We start from the raw sequence: 24,094 nt of genomic DNA on the forward strand, positions 1-24,094 counted from the left end.
ATTCCTTTCCTCGGCATTCTTCAGCGCGCTGATGAAGGTATTGCTGCACAAAGGTACTTTCGTGCCTCTCCTGTCTCAGTGTATGAAAGTCTTTTTTTATATGTAGACTTGTTAATAAAAGCTTTATTTCTACTGTATAAGAAGCATAGGTCTGACCTAACTTAACCTTGACCCAAACCCTATTTCATCAATGAACTGTTTCTCTGAATTCCACTTGGCTTTCAAATTGTCTTCTGCGTCTTCCTTGGCCTCAGAAGGAATACTTCAGCTAGAGCAATACACAGTCACTGAACTGGAGTGAAAAAAGGCAAAATGTCCCTATGTGTGCTAAGATTTTTTTTGCCCACCAAAATTTAGTACCCAATATTCATAAAGACAAAATAATCATTTAAGATCACATCAAAAAACTAGAAACTGTAAACTGATCAAAATCAAGTGACACGATAACCCTTCTTCATAAAATGTTAGAGTAGGAGAAAAGAAGGGATTCAACATTGAGAAGCTGTAATGATCTGGCAAAATTATTTTTTACCTCTTCTAATCCAATTTCTCCAACACTTTCTAAGTGTTTGCTACAAAAATGATCAGCTCTATCATCATCAGATTTCTCTTAAAAAGCATCTTATGTGGTGTATTCCCCTTGATCTGGGATTGAGATTTATACACACAGCTGCTAGTGCAGTGAAGAGAGACCATGACCTTTCACAGCAGGTTTAATTTGATTTTATAACCCAAACAATTTTCAGGATGATTTAGGGATTAGATATTCTGACAGGCTGAGCTATATGTCCAGTAAAACAAAAGAATTTTTTTTCCTAATTCTTACTGGTGATATACGCCTGCCCCGGCATTTTTAGCTTTAACATAACTGCTCTCTTTAGCATGCTAACATGAGCAGCAGCCTGTGATCAATCACAGTTGGCCAGCCCATGCAATATAAACAGCCATGCCTGCTCACAGGAGCAGGGATGCTGCCTAGAAACTGCAATTTGAAGAGCCTACTGCCTCATTTTTGAAACCATTTAAGTCTGGAGAGAGACAAAGAAAAAGAAGTGCAGGTTTATGTGATGATTGCTACTACTTACATTTACAGTGACAATTTATAAACTGCAAATTTAGCAACATGTGACATTTTGATTGATGAACTTTGCTTTTGCAGAGGGTCGTATTAGGAAGACTTACACCTCCAAGAGGTAACATGAACTTGTCACCATCACAGTGTGTTTGTAATACTCTATCTGAACTAGCATAAACTACTTTGCTTTGTGCATCCCTGCCATTCCATCAATATCCTTACATAAGAACCATATGACAGAGAAGTATACAGAATTCATTTCAGCTAATAAGGGGAGTGAGGATTTCTGACTACTCAATTATTTAAGGAGGGTAACTAAGATACCAGAAATATGGAAGGACACACGATTCTGCTTCAAAAGCAGAGGAAGTACAGTCACAATTGCTGATCCTTAGGTCTTGCTTAATTTTGGTCAATACTTAGCTAAGTGTCTTGCAGAAAATTTGTGGCATAGACAAAACTCATCTTTCCCAACTCTAAGCTAATTCTCTAACTAATGGGTCAGACTTTTCTCATTCCCTGAGGCACCACAGGACAAGCAGAAATAATACAAAGATGGCTAAGAATAATGTTGCATACCAGGGATTCCTACACTGCCTAATTAGGGTTGCTTTACTATGTCTTTTCACTGCCATGGCAGGGCAAACTGAACATAGCAGCAAATATAAAATCCCTGATCTGTGATATTGTTCTCTATGGGTCTGCATCCTGTAAGGGACCAGATCATTCCTTCAAGATGTAAAATAACTATAATAAAAATGCTTAAGATGCTGTACCTTTCATTGGGTACAAGATGAAGCTTAATATAAGGCCCAGAATGATGTTTCTACCTTTTATCAGCTGAAGTGAGCAATCCCCATAAAGACCATTCACATAGAGAAGTGAGTTTACATGAGGTTTTCTGGGGTTAGCTCCTAAGTTTCAAACCAATTTACTCACCTATAGTATGTATAACTGTTTATATGTCAGCCATGTCAGGTATATGGAATGTAAAGATAATAATTAACAAAACTTGTGTATTTGAAAAGCCTCTGCAGACAAAAAAGAATCAAACTTTAGATATATTTTATGCAAGCAAAAAGAAAATGAGAAAAATCACACCAGCAAGGTTTAAGGTTAAGCCCTTGCAGCACTGCAAGAGTCAATATCAGATGTAAAGAAGGTAAATATTTCAATTTAGACTCTGGGGCTGTTGGTAACTTCTTATGAGTTTTCTCTCTCTCTCTTTATATTGGGGCAGGATTGATAATTTTTTTTTTCACCCCTAGGCCTATGTTCCTTAATTGTCCCGTTCTGTAGAAGACTCTACAACAGAATCCACCTAATTTTCTCATGTACATTTTCTCACTTCTCAAACTTCAAAATTATTTTCTTTAGCAGCCCACCAGAAAGGACTACACAGATTTCTCATGACCCTAAACCACAGCACAAGAAGTTCTATGAGCTCAACCTGTCCAGCTGAGAATCCATTTAATCATGCTTTGCATATTCTCATCCCACCTTCACATATTATTTTACCACTTTCTTCTTCTTATACTTATATTTCAAATTACTATTGCTTTCCAATGCGATACGCTGTGTCTCATCAACTCATTATAGTAGATTGGCAAAAAATAAATCAGAAGTAAGTTTTCTCCTATATTTAATCCAAACTTTCCCAATAATTAATTAATTACTGTCTAATGTAATTAACTGATTCATGCTTCATCTTATTTTAGCATCAAATTTCTGAGTTTAACTACATTTATAACTGCTGTCCATCATCATCAAAGGGACCAAGTCAGTAGACCAATATATGTGTTTCTATCTTATAAATTATTCAGCTTTTAACTCAACTTCTTCCTGACTTTTCTCTGAGGAGTGGGACCTATGATTATTAGCAGAGTTTACTCCCCTAATAAAATAAAATCATTCTGATGTCCTTTTGGGAAAACATAGAGGACCTGCAGGAAAATCATAGCACAATTGTGTCCTGTAATATTAGCCAATAAAGGTCTGTGAAAAATGGCTCCCCAACAGCTGCTCAGCATGGAATTTGATACTAGCCTTCTGAATTTCTGGCCAATGCACAGATTTTCTGAAAAAGAATTCAGTAAAAGAAAAACGACGCAAAAAAAAAAATCTCTGTGATGAACACCAAGGGAACGCCGTCTATTTTCTCTATATTCCACATACATGGAATGCAAATGTATCCAGCATTTTGCACAAGTTTGCAAGCAATGCTTAAGAAAAATGCTTTCCTCAAAACTGAAATGGATTTTACCAATACGGGCCTCTGAATTTACTTCATCCACATTTTGTACACTTGCACACTCGATTTATACACTCATTTGTTTTTCATGACAGCATATGAGAACTACTGTGATTACCTGGAGGTAGTAGGATGACACTAGGGGAAGCCACACTTTATGAATAAATATATATATACAATGAAATAAATAGCAAGTTTTCCAACCTATCCATCCTGCATACCTGACTCTATTGTTAATGTTTAATGAAATAAAATTTCCTATTATTTACAATTAACTAGTACTACCTTTCTGATTTCACAGTAAAAAGAATTCCAGTGCATCCAGGTCCAAAACAATTCAGGCACTCATTCCTGTTCTTTGTAACTACAGCAGCAGAATAATCTATGCATCATCTAATTTAACTGCAAATGATTCTTTTAGCATGAATTGTCTGTTTAAAGATAATGCACAACAGAACTCTTAACTGCATCCCAGAAGTCATGCAGCACCAGGAAGATAAGATCACAGTGGTTACCAGGGGTAGCAAATGGGAAAAGCACTACAGGAAATGAACTCTTGTCAATAATCTCAAGAGAGTGCTATATTTAGGTCAATTGTACCTGAAATCGTTTGGTGGGGTAATTGCTCTTTGGTACAGACTCTGCTCTCTGAGCCTGTCAGAGTGCTTGTAGGTCCACTGGATTGGATTCACCAGTTTTCTTCCAGACTCATTTTCTAAAAATAAAGAAAAAAGAAAAAAACTTTAATGAAGAATAGTAAGCTTACTAGGAACACAGAAAATCTCTCACACCTTATTTTAGCTTTTAAAAATTGCTTTCCATGAATGCATTTATACAAAAACTTGTTCCAATATCTAACTGGTTGCCCCAGCTTTCTAGAATAGAAATTTGTTCAGTTTTTCAGATTTTTTATTTGGCCCAGTAAAGTCTTTCCAGATATGTTAAATAACTGAGGTGGTTTAAAGTGCTTTTGCTGATCAGTTAATAGTGAATGCAAAATCAGAATTGTTCTTAAATCTTATGATGCGTCCCAGTGCAACATTATTCTGGCTCTAATTCGGGTGGAGTCCTCAACTGATAATACAGCCTATTGTTTAAGATGGTTCATTCATGTATTCAGAGGAATGTGATTATTCAGATTTAGGAATCCAATCTAATGAGATACATGCTGACCCTTTACATCAGCTAGCTGGATTACTACAAGTATCAGAAAAGAGCACCTAGTCCATCTGTCTTATTTCTTAGAAGAAATATAATATTCTGCTTTGATAGCACAAAGTCTACTACTCCTTCTTCACATTAAAGAGTCAGTATTAACCAGATGAATTTTAAAGTAAGGAAAAGCCTTCTTTAACAGCTATTCAGCATGCATTTACCTTCAACACAGACAGATAAAGCATCATATCTGTAGTCACTACTCAGTGCTTGTGATTAGCATCTACCACAATTAAAGAAAATGTCATGATGTAACTACTGCTGAAGAATAGACTTGTACTTTTTATTAAATAAAATATAAAGGGAATAGGAAACAATACTGAAAGCTACAGTAGGCGCATCAGATATTTTAGCTATTGTTTCTTGTGAAGAACTTCAAATTCAAAGATACTCATTAAACTGAGTAGATGGCAATAACAGACGAAGTGTTAATGGGGCAGCAGTGGAGTGTGTCAGGAAAACGAAGAGACCCTGAGGGGCTCACCATGCTGTTTATGCTCAGCTAAATTCAGCAGCATTACCATAAATCCTCTAAAAGATATTGTACTCAATTCCTTATATGCTACTTTTCAGGCAAGGAAATATTCTACAGAGTACAAAATGGAAACAACAATAAGACTAAAACTATTTTCTATTAATCAAACTGCATGTAAATACTTAGTGTAATTACTATCACTTCTTTTTGCAATTTTATAAAAACAAAGAGAGGGTCTTTCAGCCTTCGAAATAATGTGTGAATTTATGTGAAAATTTCTGAAAATGTACACAGGAACAGAACCTTCAAAGAACCATCATTTCTCCCATAAAATTTTTATAATTTAAGGATCGTGTTTCAATATTAAGTTCTCACATACATAGTTCAACTGGCTAAAATAAAGATACACATAAACCAAAAAACTTTTCACAAGATTCCCAAATTCTTGATTTCTAGTTAGTTTTTTTTATTTATTTTAAGACAGTATTCTGAGGGAGTAAATTAATCTTTGGAAATATACATAAACCATAAATTCCAACAATTTACTTTTTAAAAAGGGATATATATGGTTCCACATGTATCTTTACGGTGACCTCAATACACCTTTGATCTTAGAACAAAACTTTTCCTACATAAGGATAGGTGGATTTATTAAGGAGAAAACAGCTGTAACAAGCTGTGTAACTTCAACTATAAACACAGCTGCAGGTAAGAAATAATTATTTACAGAAGAAAGGTACTAACAAAACTGTGAAAGGCTCCGCTGCCTATTCCTCTACTTCTGCTCGGCCAGTGCCTCGCCTTTCCTCACGCAGGAGCCGGCGCGGCAGGGCTGGGCTGCAGCACCACGGACAGCGGCCGCTCATTCCTGGGGGGAGTGACACTAAATGCAGGCGTTCTCTATATCCTAATTCGTTGATGAACTTAAAAATCACTTTAAAATTAAAATAATGTTGTTGGGTTTTTTCATTTTTCTCCCAATGCCGTCGTGTTGAGGTCTGCTTACGATTTTTAATTCTCAGATACAGCGAGAATTAACAGATTTGAAAATGAGTTGGTTGTTGAAACGTGAAGACAGAGCTAAAGGGGCCGATGATGATGCTGGCTTCCACTTTGCGCTCTTGACCTTCCATGTCAAAACTGATATCCGCAGTTTTTGGGGAATACTGTTTTGCATACATAAATCTCCACGTGTGTAGTACCTATTCAGAGACCTGCCTTAATATCAAACACGTGGCAAATGCACATGCAGCCATAGGAAACTTGCTTGCCACTGAGAATACTGGAAAAATGAAGTCCCAACAGTTTTCCATTCAAATTCTACCAATGATAAAAATGCTTTGTTTCAGGAACCCAAACAAAAAATTCAGTTACCCTTGCAGAAGTAGAAATATAGGGCACTTGTAAGAGGCTAAAGTGCAGACTCTCTTTACTCTTTAGCACCTAAGAAAAGCACATTTAAAAGACAGATTAAATGTCATGGTCTCTGAGATGCCCCAAGCGATGTACTTCACAGGAGAATGGTAGAAACACATGGAATGGATACTTTACCCTTATAAGCACTGGATATTTTAGTAGAAGACAAGAAAATTCCCACAAAAAGGTTACATTCTGAATGATGCTGAGAACCTGCAATTTTAACAAAGGTCATAATGAGCCCCCGGTTCTTATTATCCCTGAAGGTATGGAACAAAACCTGAACCACTAAAATAAAATCACAAGGAAATGTCCAGCTCTAGCTCAGTTTAATGCAAACACCTGCCTTTAAGAGGTTGTGTACTTCCTCTAGTGCAAGTATTTCAACAGTAGTGGCCACTTGAGTTGTTTCTGGCAGTAATTTAATTGGTTTATTGGGGTTTTTTTCAGGAAAGATGAAATAACTACAACTATTTCTAATATTTTGATAGAGTTTTTTTACAATTAATTTTTTAGAATATTCTGACTATTCTAAATTTCACTATTTGGAACAGCCATTGTGTTTCATGCAATCTGTCTTGGAGATGTGGAATAGCAAAGGTTGTACAGATGTTTTTCCAGTGTTTTCAGAAGAATGAAGGTATCTGCCCAGTCAAAAAAGCAATTTATATATATATATATATATATATATATATATATATATATATAGTGAGACAGTGGGAAAAGAAGGAGCCCTGTAAAGTGGATGGGATGATTACTACTTCCTTTCAGATCAGGGGAGAGCTCTGATCACTGAGGTTTGGAACTCAGCTCAGTGACCTTGAATATTCAAACTCCACTCATGATCAGAGAGCCACCTCTTACCCTTGGATGGGTAAGAAATCGCTCTCTTTGTCACCCTTGCTTAGAGCTGTCCCCCCAGTGCCCTGAAGCTCATCTGGATATGATGTCTCTTCGGTCCTTCAGGGACAAAGACACTTTTTGGTGGTAGAGGGAGACTTCATGAGCTCTGGGAGAACAGGAATGCGAATACAGAGTGGATTTTTTTTTTTTAATGTTCTGCTTTTTCCTATCCAGCCCAAACTATCAGTATCCTCTGAATGTATCATTTTCTTTTCCTCATCCTGCTGTAAAACCACACTCAGTGTTCTAAACACTCATTTATCTCTGCTTTTGGTTTTCCCTGGAGGATATCCTGTAGACCTTTAAAAAAAACTCCACCTCAAAAAAAACCAAAACAAGAAAAACATTTTACTTTGTAAAAAAACCCCACCCTTTTATTTTCTTTTGTTCCTGGGTGTAACCGAGCCTTTTGTACAAAGTAGGGTGCTCTTTCAGGCTTTACTGCAACTCAAATACAAAATAGTTCTATCCCTCCACTGAAACTCTTAACTAGCTTCACGCAAAGAACAACAACCAACACGCCTTGTTGGTTTGTGTCATCAAACATACTCACTTTGAAAGTTTTAATCCCCTTTTGGTATATGTTCAAAGACACCAGAACAGCTCTGTTGGCTGGCACCGCAAGAGGAAGATGTCCTATTCCCTCAGGAACACCCCAGGTGGAGCTGCAGAAATGCCAGTGTGGCCAAAGCTGCTGTTGTTTCTTAGTTGCCCACAAAAGGCTAAACCTGAGCCTAGAAAACACTGTGCTCTGGTAATACTGGCTAGGAGTGCTGCTTTTAAGACTTACACTACTATATCAGCAAATTATACTGACAAAAAACATGATACATTTTTTCCATCTTTTTGCATTTGGGAAATGACATTTAGCTCTACCAACAAACCCCACAAAACCAGGGAAAGGCTAAACCCAAGGGGATCTGACAGCACAAGGAGAAAACATTATACTGGTGTTTGGGATAATGTGGTGATCCACTTGGCTTGGCTTGCTGTGGTATTTTAATCTACAACAAATGCATATAATTTCCAGCAACAAAACATTTAAAAATATGAAATGTAAACATTTGTGAGCCTTTACATTAACTTTTATGTAAATCAACCAACAGTCTTAGTGCCAACCCTGTTTTGAAATAACGTCTTCTAGAGTTATAAACATCTATTATCTACAAATAAAAAAGGATTATTAAGAAAAAGTGATCTTAAATATAAAAATATGGAAGAGTGAATGCCCTTCATCAGAGGAAGAAGATACCCAAAGTTGACATTAAGTGCTCTCGGAAGATTTATGAATATCAGCACTGAAAGCAGACAGTGCGTGAGCATCACTGTTATTACTGGATGTCATGTTTTCTTATGTCAAGTGTAGCTTAGGTAGGATTAAGGGTTCAAAGAATCAGCTGCTGCCAAAAAAAGAATTTAAAACTAATGAGGTAAATACACAACTGGCACTGAGGGGAGTTTTTGGAAAGGCTGTGTGCATCCCCCACACAGTAGATAAATAGTTATCTCCTGACTGTGAGGCACACTGGAGAGACTGGGAAACAGGGCACTAACACCTGAGTGAAAAAACGGGACTTTCCTGACTGCAGAAGGCAATGAGGATAGTGAAAACACAAAGTGTTTGAAGTGTTACTTGCTCTTCCAAAGTGAGCAGTGTGTCCACTGCCAGGACAATATGGAATCTGAAAATTGCCTTAAGTAGGAGGAACACACCCCAACAGGACTGGATGAGTCAGAATGTTTTCCTTTATCCTACATCTTAAAACCCTACTACAAAGCAAATTAAGTTAGGAGAAAGGCTATGACATTATAAGCTGTTGATCTGGAGGCATTTCAAATACCTTTTGGTCAACAAATACCTTTTGGTGTTCAGATTCATCTCCTCAACATAGTATTACCCAGAGAGCCAGAGCAGAAGAAAATCAGCAGGCAAACAATCAAAACAAATGAGTAAATTAATTTTAGGGTAGAGAACTGATTTGCTTTTCTGTATCTTATCTTCTGTTTTCTTAACCAAACTGGATGTAGTGATGGCATCTTAAGGAAAAAAAACCACAAACAACTAGAAAAATGAAAACATAAAAAAAAATAGCATTAACCTACAGATTATAGACCTATACACTGCAGACTATGAACTATATACAGCAAGAGTTAGCAGATTTAGTTTTACCTTCCTACACTGACAACTGTTGGACAAGACTTCTATTACAAGTGAATGCAGCAAAGTGTCGTGTTACTGATGTGCCTACAGTGCCAGATTTTGGGCAGGGCTGTTTACACAGCCTACTGTGCATTGAGGTCAGATCTACCTAATGACTACAGGTCAAAGTGCTGACTGTCTCCTCTGTAGACTAAGGCCCAGTTTTGCCATCTGCTGTCACAAGTTAAAATTTTATTCTCTCTCCTTTAATCCCTAACCAAAATTGTTTAACAACAAGACCATCTTCTGAACAAAACGAAAGTAAAAGTGCAACACTCAGCATATTGTAACATAAGGAAGCACAGAAGTAACCTTTTCAGTACACCAGAATGAAAGCTGTAGAGCCTGGTCCAGGAAACACACTATATTTCCACATCAGTTCCATTTCCTGTGTCTCCATTTGACGGTGACTTAAAAGGTCCTGTGTTGTACCCGAGGTTGACATTTGACTGTATGAACAATTCAAAATACTTGAGAAAAATGAATATGGTCCTACTGAACAGATTTCTTCAAAAATTATTTGTGAACAGATTAGAGCACTAAATTAATCCCAAATTGCATTCACAGTAAAATGTAGCCATGGCTATTGCTCTCTTATGTTCAAGTGATTTATGGTTTCAGACTATCTCTCAGATGACACTAGCTCAGAAACCTATTCTTCTTTCCCCCTTATATTTCACTAGTACTGTCAGGTAAGAGAACAATAACTCGTACCACTACTTAAAGCAGTGCCTCAGATGCAAAGCTGGGGTATCCCACAGTTTGCTGGAGATAGACAGGACAACATTTACAGAACACAAAGCCAACACAAAACCCCCAACAGCAAATAGAGAGAAAACAAAATATGTTTATGTACATATGCATTGAGAGGACAAAGCCTTGATGTCCTCTGATACTGGTACAGGAGACCTCAAAGGGGTCATGGGATATTTGTGGGGCGACTTCCTACAACAGACTGATTTTTAAGTGTCAAAAGCAAAACACTAAGGTGGGCTGATGTAGCAGCTACAGTTGGAACTGCATATCAAAGAGCTGTACAAGCATATTGGTAGAGTAAATGTAGAGTATTCATGAATGGAAGAATAATCTGCAGATGCAGATACACCAACAGGTGTACAACTTGTTCCCAAAGGTACAAAAACTACATCATTAGTAAGAATCCATTATCTAATAAACTGCAGTATTTTTTATCCCTGTGCTGCTTAATTTGTATCAAAAGATAAAGAAATCAAGAATGCTTGACTAGCAGGTAGACCAGGTGTTGAATAAATAACTTACGGATTAACAGATACTGCACCATAAGACAAGCTTAAATTCTATTTAGATTCAAAAATATTTATAAGGCTATAACAAAGAGAGGTGCTGGTTTAAAGGAAAATGTAACAAAAACCACAGGAATACTAACATTTATAAATGGAAGAAGGAAGCTTCTGTCCTTTCATCACCTCCCTTGAACCACAGAACTTCTCACACTCATTGTATTGTCTAAGAACTTCAGGCTTCTCCATGGAAACAAGCAATTGTTGATGACTGTATGGGTTGGAAAATCATAAACAGGAGGCAATAACATAACATACTGTGTGGTGCCAGGGGAAACAATGGCCTTTAAAATGGGCAAAGAAGAGGCAGAGTCAGGTAAGAAACTCCTCCCTTTACTGTAAAATTGTTTAAGACTTAAAAAAGAGAGAATGAGAAAAAAAGTAATTTAAAAATAGTCAATGGTCTCATGCAATAGCCTGTGCCATGGCTAAGCCACAGTCAGCTCCCTGCCACATGCCAAAAGGTCATCTCATGATGAATCCAAAACTACAGCACGAGATAAGCACCCTCTCTCACCTACGTGTGAACAACAGAAGGGAATAGAAGAGACAAGAAAAATTAAGAGCCACTGCTGAGATGCTGAAGACCACATTTGTATTGTCAAAGAAAAGACGTAGCGAAAAGCAGAGAGACAAGCCAGAGGAAGAGATGAAGGAAAGAGAACAAAATGTCTCAGGGCTGGGTCACTGCGGCAAATGGGAGAAGTTTGAGGAAAACATGGCAGAAAAGCAAGCATAAGTGGGTGTTAGAGAAGATTAAAGGAGTACTTATTAACATTCTGGTTGACAAAGGTAATGAGGTATGTGTGTAAAAGGTGAAGGTTACAAATAGGGTAAGAGAAGATTATTAACATAAGCTGAAGCTTTCAACTAAGTACCAGAAGTAGTGGCAAGGTTGTAGGAGCATCAGCTGAATGTTTTTCATAACTTGCAATATTTTAATTTCTACAATAAAGCATTATGACAATTTTTAACATTATAGTTGCTGTGTTAGATGCTAGTATTATCCAAACCCAGCCTGCATAACGTAATATTTGATCACCGTGCCCAGTATGACTCAGACCATCACCATAATTAAGGTAATGTTATCAGGCAGCTTTTTCTCGTCACCTTGGCAAGTTTCAAAAGCTTCTGTTCACTGCCACATTTCTAGTTCACTGGCTATTGTTTTCATTCCTTTCATCATAGTTTATTGTTTTGCAACAGATTTGAAAAACAATTAAAAATCCTCAGGGTTTTCTCACCATGTTCTTCTTTGATCGAAGTCTCATTCCCACAAACAAAATAATTTTCTAAGTCCACGTCATGGCTATGGACACAGAGGTTGACAACCTGCCCTTTTTCTACTGAAAGTCACAACAGGTATGGGTTGTTTTGTTGCAGGCACTGTGAAAGGTAACAGCAGGTTCCCCTCTTGGGGCTGAGCTGATACTCAAATCACAACATAAGAGAGGGACTGTTGGAAGAGGAACACGCTGAGAGCAGGACTGCATCTCAGGAGGCTGCCATGCTGGACACAGGTCCTGAACACTTCTGCAAGAGGAGCATTAGCCAGTGTTCAGGAAAGCTGCACCTCAGCTTTCCAGTAATAACTGTAAGAGAGGCAGTGATGAACTACAGACTTCTGTCTCCAATTCTTGAGCCTTACACCTTGAGTGCAATTATTTTCACGGCTTGAACAAGAAAAAGTGACTCTCTGAGACTCAAATTTTCAAAAGATTTAAAAGCCTAAGTACTTTTGAGGTTTTGAACCTGAATGTGGTGAGTCCCCAAGGAACACTTAAGTTTGGGAGTAGAATTTAACACTGGTAGTCAAAGTATATTAGGAGATTATTATGTATGACTAAAATCAAGATGTATTTACAAGTTCCATCTTATTACCATTCAAGTCTACAAAAACCCTCTATTTTTTGTAAATGACAGCAGGATAACAATCATGAATTTAGGTAAGACACTTAGAAAGTGCTACCCAATTATCTGAGGACTATAGCATAAATTAAAACAACTGTCAGCAGTTAAGATTGATTCTCCTCTTGTAGCCATTTATTAGTATTGATACAGAGTTCTATTACTGAAATGAGGATAAGTTAGACCCTAAAACAACGGGCAGTTCAACATCATCAGCTTAGACCTTAGATTTTTTTTTTCTGTGTGTTTTAAATAATCGGCACTACTCTGGATCAAACATTTATTGCGGAAACTCAAAGGACTTTTCGACTAACTTTTCCTAGGGGCTAATCGATAAGCCTAATTAAAAAAAAGACCTGCAACCCTCAATCGTTCAATTGCTCAGGACTTTCAGTAATACCAGTTGCAAGGAGGAAAGGCTCTCTACTTGCCACGATTGAGAAGCTTCAAGAAATATTAAAACCCAAGTGCAGATAGTTTGGCTTGCCAGACAGACAGCAGCGTAACAGTATGTCTGAGTCACAGCAGCTACAAATCGTCATGTGCAAAGTCAGTGACAGTCTAAGCAGTTGTGAATGAAAAAGATCAGCAGAATTCCATAAATGTTTCTGTTGGTTCAGGTGCTGGGAAAGATACAAGCACAGCAGCAACCTACAGGTACTCGTCCCAGCGCGAGAAGAAGGACGTGGGGCTCAGACACCAACATGGTGAATATGAGACAGGCACAAAGACTGTCAGATGGAGAGGAAAAAGCAGAAGTACTAAGGCAGAGGGAAGAAAAGATTATGCACCTGTTACCTACATGAATAGGTATATAAAGGCATATCATACCTATAGTGCAAAATTTCGATATCGAGTTCTTATTTACAACACAAAACATCCTTCATTGAAATCTGTGAACTCGTCAATATAAAATTCATGAATATTTTCTTTTGAAAGAACTGATTTATAAATTCTGGAGTCTATTTCCATTGTAGAAGCCTTTGTTACTATTTATAAAGTACATTCGTTTTCATTTAAATTAAACAAAATATGTTGTAATGCAAAAAGATTGAGAAAATAAGAAAATTTAAATAAAAAACATGCATACACTGTCGTCAATAAATACATGAAAAAGCTGACAATTCTTAAATAGTTGAAAGATTAGGGAAATATAAAAATATTAATGGAAATGAGAAAACTATTTTCCATCTACTTTTCCCAGTAAACAAAAAATTACAGGAAAACAAGCAAAAAATTGCATTAATGAACTTCAGTAACCACACTTAATCACAAAATCTAGTCATGAATAGGCTGCTACCATAAGGTAAGACAGGTTGCAGACAGTCCTTTATGTAAAAGCAAATGTCAAAAGAAAAGCTCTGATATTTGGTTGTGGGCTCCCACTTTTCACATAGGCATTTCCTAAATCCATGTTTGATGAGCTTCTCCAGCTATAAATTCTGTAAATTCCCTCTGGAGCAGTGCAGAGTGTGCTTCATGAAAATGTCATCTGCCAGCACTGCAATTACTCACACTCCAGCAATCATGTGCACAATGCAGAATGGGTCGAATTCAGGTGAGAACGAGAACCAGCAATCAAGCCTCTGGAATTGAGAACAAAGCCATTTTCTTTCATTTGCCATCAACACAACCATCAAGGCCTTAATTACAAGGCAAGTGTCAAGCCTGGCTGCTGAAAGGCTTATTATTATACAGCTCAGCTTCAAATCAGTTTTGTATTGATGAACTGCAAAAATGAGGAAGCCAGCTTAGCCCCACAAGAAAAGAAACAGGGAATAACTGATTATGTGATTGGCAGGGAAAAACAAGGACATTCAAAAATACAATTTTAGATAGTAAAAGAATTAGTGAGCAGCTCACCTAAAACCTTTCAATAAATATATTTTCTATCTCAATAGCAAATCTGGGTCGTCTGATAATTAAAAGGACACTTTTTTTAGTTGAGACCATTGTAGTGTCCACAGAAGACACTGCAAAAAGTCTCTCTTTAGGTCATGCATTCTGTTTTTCAGACAGTAATGCATGTCTGTGAGCGTTCTCATTGTCCCCTTCTATCTAATTGCATGTCTTTACCTCCAACATAGAGGTATTAAGTGAATTGCACATGTATTCACAAACCCTTGTTCAACAATTATCTATTCACATTAGATTAGTTGTCTTTATATTGAACAGCAGATGAGAAATCATCATTTAGTAAGCAACAGGATTTATTTATGTTGATTTAATTATCAGTAAGTACCATAGTACATAAATAGAAAGAGTACTGAAAAATGTCATTCACATATATTGTTAAAAAAAAGACCAGATCAGAACACTGCTTCATTACTAAAACTGAAAAATATTTAGGTAATTGTTAGAGGAAGCATTGACAGGTATGTGGAGTACACTGAGGCACCTAAAGACAAAGATAAATGGAAGTGGTAGATAAATGGCTTATCAGAAGTTTACTGGCACAGTTTGATGTTCTTGATGTGGTTAGACTGCAGTAGTTTAAATCCTTGGTTTTGTAAGGGCAGAAAGAAGGTACTTCAGCAGAAAGACATTAACAGAATTTGCTGGAAAGAGAGTTGTGTCATATGCTCTGTAAACTCAGACACCCAGATACCACAGAATTGAACAGGGTCTAAGAATAAAATGAAAAGTAAAACAGATACTGGTGACAGACCCTTCTTTGGAACCCATTTGTGATAGTCCTTTCAAAACAAACAATTCTCCTAATAATGCACATTAATCACAGCAATAAGTTAATATTTTTCTAAAGTAAACCCTTTAAAAACGCGAAATAAAATTTTCAGATGTAGCCAAATCACTTAGAAGCCTACTCTGTTTTCTTCAAATGAACTTAAGGTCTTACAAAGAGCAAGGCAAATGAACTTAAGGTCTTACAAAGAGCAAGGCAGAATATATCCTTGCACTGAATTGCTGCGATTTCAGAAATACTCCTGTTTTGATAGACTAATAGCAGAAGACAGTAAGAAAAAAAAGTAGTAACATAAACAATTAATGTAATGGCATAACTGGCAGTCTCACATATTTACTATCACATGCCTTGCTTTTTTCTGCAGGTGTATTCCCTCATTTTCTCCCTCTTTATCCTCAAGAAACAAGAGCAGCATTTTCTTCAGAAGTAACAGACTCCTGCTCTGGGCACATATTGAGGGAATTACGAGACAACTGCTTCCTTCCAGTTCATTTGTAAGTGTATTTATATTCCATGCACTCCATACATTTCCAGCTAAGCATGTGCCTAAGAACTTTGCAAGCTGGACAGAACAAGTGCAAGACCCCAACTATTACCTTCCAAACTCTGCCACTACAATAGCAGTTATCTCTGACATTCAACATACAAGACATTCTTTCAAAGAGCATTACCTAAATACTACCAGGTAAAAAAAGTGAATTACCAGCCTCTGAAAGTATATAAACAGAAGTAGTTCTCCAGCTACATATATAGTGAAAGAAAACAAACAAACCAAACAAACCCAACCACATTTAAAAAAATGTAGTACCTTTCATATGAATCAACTTATTTTTAAACTTGGAAGTAAACAGGCATACTTGGGGTGGGAAGAGAAAGGGAAATCTTCTATGTGTAATTTGAGGATACCACCTACAAAAAATCAAATGGAATACTGCTTGCCCACATTAAAATTGCCACCATGGCAGGGAAAAAAATGTTTACATTGAAAAGGACAAGTTGCTGTTCTAAAAATAATTTTTGTGAAAGTGTTGTTTATAATTATTGCAACAGTGTATTCCTACAGTTAGGACTGCACCAATATTCACTTGGCAGGCAGCAGGAAATCATACTGAATACAGAGGAACTGCAAGCCAACACCTCTCATGAGCAAAAGGCTGCACAAACTCAAATGAGCTACTGACATCTCTAAACTTGAATTTTGTCAACTAACATGTACAAGAATAAAGGAAAACTTTTTAGTTGTTAAATGTACACAGAAAGTCACAAAAAAAAGCATTAATGTTTACCCTTAATTGTTTCTAGAAGTTTTCAAAAGTCTACAAGATAATTGGAGTTCACAAAGATGGACTCGGAAAGAAAAGAGAAAATGGACAAAACCATAAATGTGTTACTTTCAATTGTTTGAAGGCCTTAACATAGATGTATTTCTAAAAGCTTGTGATTATTATACACAGTTTGTGACTGAGTGCTTCAGTTTTGCATATTCAGATACAGATGTTATTGAGTTCCTGTGATGACCATGGGCTGCTACCATTTAGAAGACAGATACTTTTATGATTTCTTATGGTGGACAGCAAAGGTTACCCAACACTTTGGACAGCCTTGGTCATTCTGTACTCTCTTGTTAGACAAAGGGACAGCAAAAATTCATCCTCTGGAGAAGATCCTGATGCGATCACTTAGTGAATGGCATCACAGAGATGGGGCAATGCTATCACTTCAGAGAAACGCTGAGGTATAAATTCAGCGAAATAACTCAGATATCAACTTCCTAAATTATCCACCAGACTCATTCAGTCAAACTTCATTCATAAATTTTTATAAGGATTTTATGGCCAAACTACATCTTTACATAATAGAACTCAAAAGTGAGTTCTAATTCCAAAGGTCACAATTTTAGTGTGTAATTGCTGCATGGACCAGAAAGGTGTCTATCGTACACAGGTTTGTATATAAATCTTGGACTGGTCAAGGTTATTTCTTCTCATTTTTTTCTTGACCAATTTCTTATTTTGCAGTAGCTGATGAAAGCTTTAACATTTATCTCAGTACATATGAGATTTGGATTTCTCTTTATAAGAAGTCTGATAGGTAAAGAAAATACCTCTGCACCTTTACCTCTACTCTCACTCTTAAATGGTGCAAATTCAGGATGGATCACTCGGTACATCTTAAAATAAGACAGCATGTTAGGTCTTTCTCTGATTTGAATATCACAACACAGTAATTTAACATACTCAGTTATTTCAAAACTGATAATAAACAATAGCAATGGTGACATCCCTTCTGAGCAGGTGGTACCAGATAAACTTTGATAGGTTCGGTGGGACCAAGTAAAACCAGTGGCCCAGAGAACACAGCCATATGTGAAGGTAACTACGTAAGCTCTTTTTCCTGCAGTCTATTCTCTCATCTCATGACATCTTTGATTTCATACTTTTATAGCCAGACAACAAGAATCTGAAAACCTGCAAAGGCTGAACCTCTCAAAGATAATTATTTGTGAGCTTTAATAGTGGAAGATAATGCAAATTGAATACTTATCTATAACTTTATACGTACATAAGTAATCATTTTCCCTTGTGTTGTCTGAAATCAATATTGGCCAATTTCCCAGCTTTCCAAATCTGTTACTTCACAGTTTACTACCATCTATTGACGTTGCATATATCTTTCTACTTTATTAAATCATTCACTTGACTCAGAGATCTGCACGAACAGAGTTGCACAGAAAAAAAAGCATATGAGCTTACGTAAAGTGCAACACAGAGGTTGACATTTATGTACACTATCAAATAACAAAACATGGGGAAGTTTCAGGCTTTGTTTCTGAAGGGAGTGTCTTTCTCAGACTTCCAATTTGGAGGTAGAACCACTGTTATTCTAATCCAATGCATATAATTTCATGTTAATTCCAGCTATACACATGCACTTTCACCTGTGTACTTCTGGAAAAATAATAACTTCTTTTGCCATTGTTTTATTTCAGGAATACCCATTCTTGGATTATTTTTTTTCCCTATATAAAGTGGCATGCTGCTAATTGTAAAAGCATTTTCGGTGTAAGCTACCTCTTACAACAGAGTCCATCCTTACTATTGTTTAACTTTTATTCTTTAGCCTCTACACAGTACAGAAAGATCTGAATGGAAAAAGTTATAAAAATATAATTGGTTTTGTCATCACTATGGTTACAGTATTATTTCTTGAATATAAAAAATTCCACAGTCTATTTTTAAAAGATTCAAACTTGTGATAAACCCAATGTATTTAGGAATTTCTGGTCCTCTCATCTCTGAAAGCTTCTTTTTCCTTGATCTTCCTGTTTGATTCCTGGCTTCATCAAGCAGCACTATTCCAAAACAATGACAGTTTTGACAGCATGTGACTGGAGACAGGAGAGATGACACCCAGACCAAATTACCTATCAGCAGTACAGTCAGGAATTGGCAGCACAAGTGGACTTTCACAGAGTAAAAGGCAATGGGACACTAGGAATTGTGCTTATAGCAGGCCTCACCAGAAAGGTGCTACTCTCTCCATACAGTGTAGTCTTTCAATTACTCATACAGTAATCCTCAAAGACAGAAAATTTTGGTAATCCATTATTAGGATGACAGACACAACTGGTCTAATCTCTATCCAAAAAGAAATGTCAAAAGGATGAATATTTTCTAATTATCAGGAAGTAGAAAAACACATTTTCATTACTTAAAGAACATAATTTTTGTGAAAATAGAATACAATTAGATTGTTTTGAGGGAAGGGAACTATGAGTACATCTGTCTGCACAGGGGAATTCTCTCTGACTTTACCATGGTAAATTTAACTTTATTGTTCTTCATCCAATTGTTGAACTCTTACTATCAGAACTGAATAATGAGAAAGTCCTCCATAGTGTACACTGAGCTGTGGGTTTTCTGGAGGCATTCTGATGGTTCTTGCCAGAGGAGGCACCACCAAATGCCAAAACACATTTTCCTGCCAAGAAGACTGGTATAGAAGTTTGATATACAATGGAAAGCAAAGACATAAACTACTGAACTACAGATTTCTATGGAAAAGCTTGCTAGCTGAGGCAGATCAGCCTCTGACCAATTCTAAGCAAGTATTTTCATTTGACGAGTCATTTTTCCTTGGCTTGGTCAACATAAACAGTAATTTTTCTGTTATAAACCTTAGAAGTTTCCAGAGCAGTTCTATTTGTAAGCCATTTTAGTGATACTAAGTAGCATCTATGCAAAAATTAGATACGCGCATCCTTGTGGACAGTGGATATTAGTGCAGGAAGTCTTCTAAAGACACCAGTAGAGATTTAAAATAAAACAAGCAAAACCGTGAAGCCTCTGGAATTACAGCAGTGGGTATTAGAAATATCACCTCCGTGCCAAACATTTTAACCTATGTCAGGAGTTTACAAGTCACGGTTGTACAAAAAAAATGTATTAAAATAAATGTGTTTGGTCATTTACTCCTTCCAAAGTTCCTATCCAATAATTTCATCAATTCAGTGTTCCTCTGGGTAAATCAGAGGTAATAACTTAGTACTTCTTTGCCCACTGTGATATGACATCATTCAGCACACTGCTAACTTTGGATGTCGTTACCTGCTGGGAACGATGTGTCAGAGTCATCTTCAGTGTTCTAATATCAATCCCTACAACAGGAACTTTAAGATGTGAAACCTCTCAGAACAATCTCAACCCTCTGTGACTCCCTGCAGGGCACAGGGAATCGTGTTTTTTTTCCCTAAGCAAAGACAGGTTGTCACTTAATCTTTATGAAATTCTCTAATCCCAACATTTCCTTTAATATTTACTTCTTTTTACAAGCTCACATTTTTACAAAATCAGAAAATCAGGCTGAAAGGGACCTTCCTGCTCCATGCAGGGTCAATACTGAATACAGACCAGGTTGCTCAGGGACTTTTTTCAGCTGAGTCTTGAAAACCTTCAAGGATGAACATCTACAGCTTCTACAGGCAACCTGTACCAGTGTGGGTTTTCCCCTTTCCATTCTTCTAACATTTTGCACACACAAAGCAGAGACATGCATCAGATAAAACAGCTCACGTTCAGGTTTGGGTTTTTTTAATATCTAAAAAATTATCTGAACCACTAATTTTCAATCCAAATCAGGATTTCATGAGACAACACAGTTGTGATACACAACTGTCATTATATATTAGCTTTCTTTGTTGGTAGAGGTCTTTTCCAATCCAAATGGTTCTATGATTCTATGATATTCTGAGAAATAAAAGTAACTGGAACTTCCTGAACCAGCTAAACAACAAATTTCAGAGTAAGGGAAAGAAGTAACTTAATTTATGCCAATTTTATTAAACTTTTTTGTTTGCTTCTGACTTGATTTAACAGAAGGAAAGCACATATTAGTACTGGAAAAACACTGAAATGGCTCTAACTAGGTGATTATTATTACTATTGGAATTTCAAAAGGTGTCCTGACAGGGTGCAATATTGTTTTATTGCCTGCAGTATCAAAACTGATAGTCATATTATGACTATTACATATTTATCAGCGGAATCATTTGTTCAGAAATTGTAAAAGGGTCAGCTCATTAATCTGATTCAGCTTCTTTTACAGTCAGTGAAAAGATATCATGAAAGATAACTCAGAAACTACAACAGACACTAACGTAGGAGAAAATCTTACTCCAGACTGCAAACTAAATGAAGTCCATCACAGCAGAGCCAGAATTCCCCCAAAAATAGTTTTCCAGGCTACACTTTTTTATTGTCTGCTAAATAAATGTAACAAACACACTAACTCCACCTCAGTCCCTATCAAATGTTTTAGTGTGCTTTCATGATTTTTTCTTTCACTAGGCAATCCCTACATGGGTAAACCTCAGCTAGATTTAAGTTTTCAGCTGTTGTTAGTAATCTAGAAAAACTAACATTTATGAAAATATAAAGTGGTTTCTGGGGAGTAGTCATAAACATTCTGGAAAGTCTGTTATACTCTTGTTTTGGCCATTACATCTCCTGTCTAGAATGTGCTTTAGAATAATTCACTGGGGCACAGGGCTGTTGGGTTGGAGAGGAGGATTAGAGCAAACAGCTGGCCCACATTTAAAGGCTTTTATGAGCATTTGATTTTTCTGCATCTCAAGTAGCTTCTGAATGCATTCTGAAATGTTGTGAAGTGCTTCTCCAACCATTCATGAGTCAACCAAAATAATTTAAGTTCATTTTCATAGGCAAAAAAATTTACAAAGCCAGATTTGGTAAAAAAAATTTATTAGATTAATCAAATTGAAAATTAAGACCCTAATGTTTGAGGAACACCTCAACACAGTAATTTGCAATTGCAGGTATCAAATTCTCTTACCCAAATTACAGACTTTTTTGTCCAAATGGCATGTGCATTTGCAAATTTTAGAGTTAAACAGGATCCAAGTGATTTACTGGTTATGTGTTAATCCTCTGCCTAGGGTTGAACTTATCCACTTGTGGAACATGCATTCAGACAAAACAATGCCCCTGACTGCTAAAGAAGAAACTTCCTCAACTCTAATCAAAGCCCGCCCAATGCAGTTCTTATCTGCACCTGCAACTACCACACTCAGAAAGGATAAAAATCTGGCATCTCTCCCTGGACTGTGGACTGTAGCAACTTCTGTGGGTATTTAATGTGTTAAAAAAACCAAACAAACATTTTTTTACCTCCAAGCCCAATAAAACAAAGTCAAATACTTATTGTTTTCTTTTTAAAGCATGTCTTATTTCAGGCCAGCCAGTTTCTACATGTGTGTACAGCTATATGGATATGCTTCCTACTTTTGCTCAAAATCTAGAAATAAACAGCAATTGTGTGTAATTTAAATGTGCACTTTTAAATAAAGCAAAGCTTCAGGTTTCTTTTTTGAGGTGGATTTACTCTTTAATAACTGGCAGGCAGAACTTGGCTTAAAACCAGCCACAACAATTTAATTACCATTAACCTCAGAAAATCTGTTTTCCTTTGTGTCCATCCCTCACAGCATGGTGAAAGCTCCCACTCCAACCTGACACACAGGCCATCACAGAGCCCAGATGCCAAGCTCCTGAAAACAGTCATCCAGCAGCAGCATCTGGCCCCTTGGTGGGCTCTACAGGCAGTGAAGCTGACAGCTCTGGAGTTGCCTGTGGGTCTGTCATGTACTTAGGCTGATAGCTGAGCTAACTTATTCTAGTCAGTACCATTTTTCTTTGACTTACCTTTGATCCCGAAATATTTGCATATCATTATGTGCCTGAGAAAAAGTTCCTCTGTAAATCTCTTATGAGCCCTCTGTGTTTGTGCATTCTTAAAGTAAGAGGTGATACCGCATGAAGGGAGTCACGATGTGCATTACTTGTGCTGTTGTCATGAGATAACCTTTCTCATCCCTTATATAACACATCCCATGGTTAGGACAAATTGCTACGCGATACTCCGAGAAATCACAAAAGATCTAACAGCAGCCCTATAAATGACACAAGGTAGGACTGTAGGTCCCTTTCAAGCTGCACATTAATGTATTCATGTGTTAGTCTCCTAAGAAGGCTGACTTTACTCCCTTCTACCCTGATTACCATACCCATTAGCAAAGGTGTACAGCACAGCCAAATCTCAAGCAGGCAGAGACCTGGCACTCTGGGAGGTTGGAAGGAAGGGATGAGAGCAAATAAGAGAAAGCTGTAAGCTAAACAGAACAGTAGGAACAGGTACTGGGGGAAAAACAGAAGCGAGCAGATGATGATGAATCAAGTTCAAGGAGCATTATTGACAAGCCCAGCTTGTAAGAATTCATCTAGCCTCCATAAACCATTCATTGCTAGGTGGGGGGCAGCTCCTATTACCTTTAAGAAAAATTTGTATTGTTGTTTCTAGACTTCCTACTTCTTTCCTGAAAGTTACTTGTCCCTAAGGATCTTCTACTATAATGCATTTCATGACAATGAAGCAGTGACCCTCTTTTTCTCTCCTAAATATGTTTACTCATAAGTTCCAAATGTTATCAGGCTCTATAGTAATTTTGACTGTGAAATTTCCCTTCATTTTTTTAATGTCAAAAGATGTAACATAAAAACTCTCTCAGAAAATCAAATTTAATTCTTTTTAAATCTGGAATTAATTACCTCTAAAAAAAAAGAATCACAGGATATGCCAAGTTGGAAGGGACCCATGAGGACCATCAAGTCCAACTCTTAGCCCTGCACAGGACCATCCCCAAGAGTTACACCACGTCCCTGAGAGTATCATCCAAATGCTTCTAGAACTCTGTCAGGCTTGGGGCTGTGACCACTGCCCTAGGGAACCTGTTCCAGTGCCCAAGCACCCTCTGGGTGAAGAACGTCTTTCTAATATCCAACCTAAAGCTCCCCTGACACAACTCAAGACATTCCTCAGATTCTGTCACTGGTCACCACAGAGAAGAGATCAGTGCCTGCCCCTCCTCTTCCCCTCACAAGGAAGTTCTAACTACAATGAGGTCTCCCCTCAGTCTCCTCCAGGCTGAACAGATCAAGTGACCTCGGCCAATCCCTATACGGCTTTTCCTCAAGGCCCTTCACCACCTTTGTTGCCCTCCTTTGGACACTCTCTAATAGCTCAGTATCTTTCTTATATTGTGGTGCCCAAAAC

At 37.2% G+C, this 24,094-nt stretch overlaps 1 protein-coding gene across 11 annotated transcripts in view; it reads right to left on the minus strand.

The window, feature by feature from the left end:
• The window catches only part of MYT1L (myelin transcription factor 1 like), a 299,132-nt gene that overhangs the window by 208,881 nt on the left and 66,157 nt on the right, over positions 1–24,094 (minus strand). For all 11 annotated transcript variants that reach the window (XM_039385536.1, XM_039385537.1, XM_027726054.2 and 8 more), the window contains exon 2: positions 3,927–4,041. The gene's annotated coding sequence lies outside the window, so the exon portion shown is untranslated. The remainder of the gene's footprint in view (positions 1–3,926; positions 4,042–24,094) is intronic.

Source organism: Pipra filicauda, unplaced genomic scaffold, assembly GCF_003945595.2.
Source record: "Pipra filicauda isolate LSUMZ 115617 unplaced genomic scaffold, ASM394559v2 scaffold41_size5083284_pilon, whole genome shotgun sequence".
Lineage (NCBI taxonomy): Eukaryota > Metazoa > Chordata > Aves > Passeriformes > Pipridae > Pipra > Pipra filicauda.